The sequence below is a fragment of the Salvelinus fontinalis genome, chromosome 19 (genome assembly GCF_029448725.1).
Source record: "Salvelinus fontinalis isolate EN_2023a chromosome 19, ASM2944872v1, whole genome shotgun sequence".
In the NCBI taxonomy this organism is placed as follows: Eukaryota; Metazoa; Chordata; class Actinopteri; order Salmoniformes; family Salmonidae; genus Salvelinus; species Salvelinus fontinalis.
The window spans coordinates 3,643,573-3,653,058 of record NC_074683.1 but is presented as its reverse complement, the minus strand read 5'-3'; the positions used below and the strand labels follow the sequence as shown (position 1 = coordinate 3,653,058).

General features: G+C 39.8%; 1 long non-coding RNA gene across 1 annotated transcript; it reads right to left on the bottom strand.

Moving 5' to 3' along the window:
- Window positions 1-6,818: 6,818 nt before the first annotated feature.
- Window positions 6,819-8,573, bottom strand: LOC129816978 (uncharacterized). The gene is made up of 4 exons (XR_008753642.1): window positions 7,933-8,573; window positions 7,806-7,842; window positions 7,139-7,248; window positions 6,819-7,012 (listed from the first exon to the last, which is right to left on the bottom strand). It is a non-coding gene; the product is annotated as an uncharacterized LOC129816978 (long non-coding RNA).
- Window positions 8,574-9,486: the final 913 nt, after the last annotated feature.

Below are 9,486 nucleotides of genomic sequence, written 5' to 3'. Positions count from 1 at the left end.
CACAGTGAAGTTCATTGCACTGTTATGAGCATGTTACTGTGGTAGACTTGTAATATGTAGTTTGTGATATGATGTTGCTCTACATTCTGTCAAATCTGGGTGTCCAGAACCAAATAATATGTTCATATTGATGCCACAGGAATGTTTATCTTAGGTACTTCATTTTAATTGGCATACTGACAACACAGTATACAGATACAGTATAATGCCAGCATTCAATATCACCAATAGTACATTATCGTGTAAATCCATTCTGTAGCCCTTTACACTCTTACCCGTACACAGGTTGAAAATTGCAGATTTGGACACTGATAAGCGACTAAATGGATACGCAGTGGCTGTACAGTAACATGCTATACATGACGTCAGAGCTCAGGATCTCTGCTTCACAGCTCTGTATGGGTATGATGGACAGCCATTCTGAACTTGAGCAAGAAGTTAACCCCAACCCTCCCAATAATGTTGCAACTTTTGCAAATGTTTTGTTGTCTGAGTGAGGGAAATGCTGTACATTACGAGGAAGCCAAACACCTGTGAGACCAAATGTGCACTTCACCTTTCCATATCATATAACTCATGTAACATACAGTGTCAACGTTTATGATAACTATGTTTGATGTACAGTTACAAGATGACATGGCCTTGTGAAAGCCTGACACTGTAAGTTCATATTTTATAATTTAGCTTGTAGCTTTCAGATTATGCCCACCTGACCCAGATTGCGATTTAAAAAGGACAATTTTGGGATTGCGTAAACAACAACAGTAATTGTGTAAAGGCGGGGATGCAGGGCTGTGTTCCAAACAAAACAACTACACGTTTGCTTGCTCTAGTTCCTCAATGGCACAGCTAGGAGAGCTTAAAAAAAGCACCTTATAAATGAAGACTGTTCTTTGAACTGTGCATTGGAGAGTTGTGTGGCCACTTGGAAACACTAGTTAGACCTCTCACTCAAACCATTGTTATTTTTTGGTCTTATGTTGCATCTATCCAACATTTCCAAGAATATTCTTATCATGTTACTGAGTATTTTCAGAATTTGTTATCGACAAATGCAGCGAAAATTCCAGTTAATGTAAAATGCACATAAAATCAACAGTGTAATGTTTGGATTCAGTCTTTGTGTCAGGTGAACTGTTGTGTCTTCACCTTTAGTCTAATAATTTTCTCATAATCTCCAAATGATTACGTTTTAATTGCTACTATGGTTATGCATATGCTTTACATATTTCTTCTGTAATTTAGCCCTGCCCACACAGGCCATTTCCCACGAGTGGAAGGGGTTAAGGAGAGCCTAACACACTAATGTTCTGCTTGTCATTCATCTGGACTTCAATGCACATTCAAATGAGCTGTAACAATTTCAGAAATATTGTCATTCATTTGAACTTTCCTCAACAAATCAGCAAACATGCAGTGTGACTGTTTTTAATCGTTATTTAAAGTCAATACATGAACTGTGGATACAATGCATCAAAGGCAGTGAAAATGAAATTTGATCCTCCAATTTTACATTTGTATTATATGTCATTAGATGACCATTGTATTTAGCTATTATAATTAAAGCAACCGTCTTTCATTTGTTTTCAGCCAAACAGCAGACCCGCCACTTGGTTTTCTACAAAGCTGAGGAGACTGGAGAAATGTAACCATGGGGTGGTAGGAAGGTTCTTCTAAATCATTTTATATTCATGAAAAAATTGGGTAATATCATTAATTAAAATGGCCATTGAACAACAGTAACGATTGTAGATTGTACCTTTGAGACCAACTCAATATGCATGGTGGGCTAACAGTTCAGTTTCACTCTCCCTCCATTATTAGTCTTTATACCCCACTGCCAGTCACGGGATAGTCACACCACATGACACAGCGATTCATATCAAAAGAGAAAAATACATCTTCAGATATTTAATTTGCTGAGCTTTGAAGTAAACTGGCTTTTATTGTTTTATTGTTAATCCATACACAGGGCTGGCGGAAGCGGTCAGGACAGTAAAGCTGTCATAATGTTTTAGAGTATTATCTCTGATGAGCTCTGGATGAGGAGAGTCTGGTTGGGATAGGTGGCTGGCTCAGGATGAAGTGCTAACCAGTGTTGTCGAGCCCAAACAGAGAAGCCACAGCAGGAGGTGAGTATCTGTTTTAATAATGGGATCACTATAAAGACAAATGTACTTAACTCTGAGAAACAGTGCAGGTTTCCAGTAGTGCAAGTTTGCTTTAACATGGTCCACAGCCATAACTGCGTAGAAAACCTTCTTGGCTGGGAGGGGCAGAGGGTGCATTTGTTATGAATCTCTTTATAGAGTATGAAACAGGATGGAAAAACATAACTGATCAATCGTTTTAACTGTGGTCACGTCTGTACTCTCTTAATTTCTGCAAAAGAGTGGGCAGGGTGTGTCAACCGGGTCTGTCTCTTTACATCTCCCCCTCTATCCCTGATGCCTGTCATAGTATGGTTGAAATACACTGTCACAACTTTGTGGAAAGTAGATTTGTAGGTTCCATTTGTTTTCATAGGGATTCATTGGTTCTGTGAGATTGCAAAAGTAAAAATGTTGCAAAGCTCTGACGTTTCCCAAGAGAAGGAGATCAATGTTCGTGAGAAATTGATGAATGATGGAAAAATATATATATATATAACAATTGCTTATAACAATTGCTATAGGCCAGCAGCATACCACCCTGCATACCACTGCTGGCTTGCTTCTGAAGCTAAGCAGGGTTGGTCCTGGTCAGTCCCTGGATGGGAGACCAGATGCTGCTGGAAGTGGTGTTGGAGGGCCAGTAGGAGGCACTCTTTCCTCTGGTCTAAAAAATATCCCAATGCCCCAGGGCAGTGATTGGGGACACTGCCCTGTGTAGGGTGCCGTCTTTCGGATGGGACGTTAAACGGGTGTCCTGACTCTCTGAGGTCATTAAAGATCCCATGGCACTTATTGTAAGAGTAGGGGTGTTAACCCCGGTGTCCTGGCTAAATTCCCAATCTGGCCCTCAAACCATCATGGTCACCTAATAATCCCCAGTTTACAATTGGCTCATTCATCCCCCTCCTCTCCCCTGTAACTATTCCCCAGGTCGTTGCTGCAAATGAGAATGTGTTCTCAGTCAACTTACCTGGTAAAATAACCGTAAAATAAAATAAATAAAAAAATATAACATTTATAAAATTGTGTTTTGCACCCACTTTACAGCATCAACACCTATCCAGTCACCTCTGGTGTCCTTTAATGTAGGTACTGCAAGTCTACATAGACATTTACTAAAGTTTCATGATGTCTGCTTCCTACACACACTTTATTTTTCTAGCAGTGACATCGATAACATACTAACATCTATTCTGAAATACTGAACTGGGTTCAGTTCATGAGACAGATCATAGCCAAGATACATATGTGAGCTAAAAAGCAGTTAAAAGCTTTATTAAAAACACATTTTTCAAAGTACTCTGTCTCCTGAAGTAACTCTCCCACCATCAGAATGCTGATTGAATTCCCTGTGGGTTTATGACTTTTGTTATGGAAACTAATACATGCCCACACAAAGTGGATTTATGTCTAAGGAAAATTGCTCAACAATAGATTTGCTTCCAAATTTGGCTGTGAGACCGAGTGGCTTCAAACTCAGGTCTCCTGCTTTCTAGGAAGCTGTGTTCGCCTGCTGAGCTAAACCCTAGGGTAGCTAGTGGAAGGGTTCAGGTCTTAGGCAAGGTTATTCATTGTGCAAGTGTACAGTCGTGAGCAAAAGTTTTGAGAATGACAAAAATATACATTTTCACAGTCTGCTGCCTCCGTTTGTATGATGGCAATTTGCATATACTCCAGAATGTTATGAAGAGTGATCAGATGAATTGCAATTAATTACAAAGTCCCTCTTTGCCATGCAAATGAACTGAATCCCCCAAAAAACATTTCCACTGCACTTCTGCCCTGCCAAAAAAAAAGAAAAAGCTGACATCATGTCAGTGATTCTCTCGTTAACTTCTTGATGATAGGGTGCAGAGTTTTCACTTAGGGAAAAATAGCGTGCGCAATTTCAACTTCGTGCTACTCATCCCCAGAATATAAGATATGCATATAATTAGTAGATTTGGATAGAAAACACTCTGAAGTTTCTAAAACTGTTTGAATCATATCTGTAAGTATAACAGAACTTATATAGCAGTCAAAACCCTGAGGACTAACTTTTTTATTGTTAAGTTCCTCTATGGTCAATGGATTGTTTTGGGCAAACCAGAATTCTAATCAGTAAATGCGCAGTTTCTACTGCTTCCACTGGATGTCGCCATTGTATGGAAAATGGTTAAGGTTTTTTCTTAGTGAGGTGAAAAAGATATTGACCCGGAAGTGGAGGGACGTCGTTTGTTTATGTTTGAGATTTGGGCAAGACATGAAATGTTCCGTGAGTTTGTTGATATCCTGTATTGAAAACAGATTGACCTGTCTTCAATTTGATCGATTATTAACGTTTACAAATACCTTAAGCTGTATTACAAAAGTACTTTGAAATGTTTTGGCAAAGTTTAGAGGTAATTTTTTTTAGATATTGTGTCGTGATTTTGTTCAAATTGAACGCTGTTTTTCCTGGTACAACGGCGCCAAATAAATGGACAATTTGGATATATATGGATGGAATTAATCGAACAAAAGGACCATTTGTGATGTTTATGGGACATATTGGAGTGCCAACAAAAGAATCTCGTCAAAGGTAATGCATGTTTTATATTTTATATTAGCGTTTTGAGTAGCGCTAGCATGGTTGAAATAGGCTACACTCTCTTGTTTACATTGGGCTATCATCAGATAATAGCATCTTATGCTTTCGCCGAAAAGCCTTTTTGAAATCTGACATGTTGGCTGGATTCACAACGAGTGTAGCTTTAATTTGATATCTTATATGTGTGATTTAATCAAGTTTAATTTTATATAATTTTTTTGAATTTGGCGCTCTACATTTTGACATGGCTGTTGGGACGCAAGCGTCCCATCTATCCCAGAGAGGTTAACACAGGTGTGAGTGTTGACGAGGCCAAAGCTGGAGATCACTCTGTCATGCTGATTGAGTTTGAATAACAGACTGGAAGCTTCAAAAGGAGGGTGGTGCTTGGAATCATTGTTCTTCCTCTGTCAATCATGGTTACCTGCAAGGAAACATGTGTCGTCATCATTGCTTTGCACAAGAAGGGCTTCACAGGCAAGGATATTGCTGCCAGTAAGATTGTACCTAAATCAACCATTTATTGGATCATCAAGATCTTCAAGGAGAGCGGTTCAATTGTTGTGAAGAAGGCTTCAGGGCGCCCAAGAAGGTCCAGAAAGCGTCAGGACCGTCTCCTAAAGTTGATTCAGCTGCGGGATCGGGGCACTACCAGTACAGAGCTTGCTCAGGAATGGTAGCAGGCAGGTGTGAGTGCATCTGCACACACAGTGAGACGAAGACTTTTGGAGGGTGGCCTGGTGTCAAGAACGGCAGCAAAGAAGCCACTTCTCTCCAGGAAAAACATCAGGGACAGACTGATATTCTGCAAAAGGTACAGGGATTGGACTGCTGAGGACTGGGTTAAGTCATTTTCTCTGATGAATCCCTTTTCCGATTGTTTGGGGCATCTGGAAAAAAAGCTTGTCCAGAGAAGACAAGGTGAGCGCTACCATCAGTCCTGTGTCATGCCAACAGTAAAGCATCCTGAGACCATTCATGTGTGGGGTTGCTTCTCAGCCAAGGGAGTGGGCTCACTCACAATTTTGCCTAAGAACACAGCCATGAATAAAGAATGGTACCAACACATCCCCTGAGAGCAACTTCTCCCAAACATCCAGGAACAGTTTGGTGACGAACAATGCCTTTTCCAGCATGATGGAGCCATACGGCAAAGTGACAACTAAGTGGCTCGGGGAACAAAGCATCAATATTTTGGGTCCATGGCCAGGAAACCCCCCAGACCTCTATCCTATTGAGAATTTGTGATCAATCCTCAAGAGGCAGGTGGACAAACAAAAACCCACAAATTCTGACAAACTCCAAGCATTGATTATGCAAAAATGGGCTGCCATCAGTCAGGATGTGGCCCAGAAGTTAATTGACAGCATGCCAGGGCGGATTGCAGAGATCTTGAAAAAGAAGGGTCAACACTGCAAATATTGACTCTTTGCATCAACGTCATGTAATTGTCAATAAATGCCTTTGACACGTATGAAATGCTTGTAATTATACTTCAGTATTCTATAGTAACATCTGACAAAAATATCTAAACACTGAAGCAGCAAACTTTGTGAAAATTAATATTTGTGTCATTCTGAAAACTTTTGGCCACGACTGTACTTAGAACAGTTGAGATTACATAAATGCTAACAGTGTTAGGTTGGTGCAAATGCTATTCACCATCACAAAAAGTTGTGGAGGCCCTACTCTCGAGGCATGGCAAATGTAGAAAACCTGACAAATTATTCTGGAAAAAGATTTTGTGCATGTGCTGCTTTTTCATGGAGCAGCGTGCTACATGGGGTATGTACTGCACACTCTTAATCCCTATGGTGTTTCAGAGAAATAAAGAGAGTAGTATTAGCTGTGGCAGGGAACTATGAAGTAGACAGCACTGAGAACCTGGATTCTACATCAAAGGGAGACTGGCATGGGTCTACAGTGGACCTCTGATTGGTAATCGTTTGCACATGCAAAAAACACAACCAACAACAACCTTTTAATGGATCCTCGAAGAACCTTTTGGGGTACATTTCTTTATTAACCCCCCTATTGTTATTATAAGTAATAATAATACGCATAACAAAAACACAATATTTTAGTTGTCAGTGTTTATTTTGATTTTAGTGGCAAAGTAGAATAAAGAAATCTAAATATGAGGTAAATTCTCAGTCCAATGGGTTTATCCTCTGGCGTGTTGATGTTAATGTGTTGATGTTCTCTGTATCCATAGACAGAATGATTTTGCACTGCATGTTGAGCAAACAGGTTTCCTGTTATATTAATTAATCAGCGGTGTAGGGAGTGTCTGTGAATCAAAAAAATAGTCATTATACAAATGTTTAACAAAACATGCATACGACAGTATTGATACCTTGGTTTGTGTGGTAAATGTGAATTTAAAAAAATGTGATGATGGTTTTCATACACATACCTTGTCCATAATGTAGAGGCTTATGGGATTTTCATTGAAGTGGTAAGGGAGGAGGATGGTACACACCATTACCGATTGACATATCTTTGTATGCCTCCTCATCTGTGTACCTGCAGACACACACAAAAGTGAGCAGTTCAGTCATCTGTACCCAATACAGCTAGCCTGTCACGTTCCTGACCTATTTCTGTTAGTTTATGTGTGTTAGTTGGTCAGGACGTGAGGTTGGGTGGGCATTCTATGTTTTCTGTTTCTGTGTTGGTTTTTGGGTTGCCTGGTATGGCTCTTAATTAGAGGCAGGTGTTTGGCGTTCCTCTAATTAAGAGTCATATTTAGGTAGGCGTTGTCACAGTGTTCGTGGTGGGTGATTGTCTTCCGTGTCTGTGTTTGTACACCACGCGGGACTGTTTACGGTTTGTTCGGTTTGTGTAGCCTATGTTCCTATTCGTGCGTTTTCTTGTTTTATGTAAGTACGACGTCTAGGTCTGTCTACACTGTTTGTTGTTTTTTTGTTAGTTTATCAAGTTCGTGTTTTCGTTAAATAAATATGTCTTTTCACTACGCTGCGCCTTGGTTCCCTCAATACTCCTCCTCTTCCGAAGATGAAGAGGAGGAGGAATGCCGTTACATAGCCTTCAACATATTCTTATAGCATTCATATTCTTACCTCTTTGTTGATTGGTATCCATTGAATTGTCCTTTTTCTGTTTAGAAAGATTTGCACAACTGTGTAAAGATAGATGGTATCATCATAAAACAATATCAATTTAGATCAAATAAGGGACAAATCTTACCTTAAATTGAGGAGATCTTTACATTTTTCAGTTAACCTCACCAGGGTATGTGGGACGCTAGCATCCCACCTCGTCAACAGCCAGTGAAACTGCAGGGCGCCAAATTCAAAACAGAAATCCCATAATTAAAATTCCTCAAACATACAAGTATTTTACACCATTTTAAAGATGCCTTGTTGTAAATCCAGCCACAGTGTCCGATTTCAAAAAGGCTTTACGACGAACGCACACCAAACAATTGTCAGGTCAGAGCCAAGTCACAGAAAAACACAAAACCATTTTTCCAGCCAAAGAGAGGAGTCACAAAAAGCAGAAAGAAATAAAGTGAATCACTAACCTTTGATAATCTTCATCAGATGACACTCATAGGACTTCATGTTACACAATACATTATGTTTTGTTCGGTAAAGTTCATATATATATCCAAAAATCTCAGTTTACATTGGCGCGTTATGATCAGTAGTTCCAAAACGTCCGGTGATTTTGCAGAGAGCCACATCAATTTACAGAAATACTCATAATATACATTGCTAAAAGATAAAACTGTAATGCATGGAATTTTAGATCCACTTTGTCACTTTCAGCGTCTTCAAACTCCCTATTATAGATGAGCCAAGGCGCAGCGTGCATGTAATTCCACATTTCTTTTAATCGTAGTGAAACCTTCACAAAAAGAACAGGTAAAAAGAAACAAACGTGACGCAACCGTGGCGCACACAAACACACACAGAAAATAAATAATTACCCACAACAATAGGCGGGAAAAAGGCAGCCTAAGTATGATTCCCAATCAGAGACAACGATAGACAGCTGCCTCTGATTGGGAACCACACTCGGCCAAAAACAAAGAAATAGAAAACATAGAATGCCCACCCAAATCACACCCCGACCTAACCAAATAGAGAAATAAAATGTCTCTAAGGTCAGGGCGGGACAAACCTCTCCTTAATGCAACCGCTGTGTCAGATTTCAAAAAAACTTTACGGAATAAGCACACCATGCAATAATCTGAGTACAGCGCTCAGACACAAACAGAAGCCAGAAATAGCATTATAAAATATTCACTTACCTTTGATGATCTTCATCAGAATGAACCCCCAAGAATCCCAGTTCCACAATAAATGTTTGATTTGTTCGATAAAGTCCATCATTTATGTCCAAATACCTCATTTTTGTTTGCGCGTTTAGTACACAATCCAAACTCACAAGGCGAGAGCAAGTCCAGGCGAAAGTTCAGACAAAAGTCATATTACAGTTCGTAGAAACATGTCAAACGAAGTATAGAATCAATCTTTAGGATGTTTTTATCATAAATCTTCAATAATGTTCCAATCGGAGAATTCCTTTGTCTGTAGAAATGCAATGGAACGCAAGCTAACTCTAACTCGAACGCACGTGGTCAACTCATGCCACTCTGGCAGACCTCTGGCTCATTCAGCTACCATTCCCCCCTCCTTCAAAGTAGAAGCATCAAATAAGGTTCTAAAGACTGTTGACATCTAGTGGAAGCCTTAGGAAGTGCAATATGACCCCATAGACACTGTATATTCGATA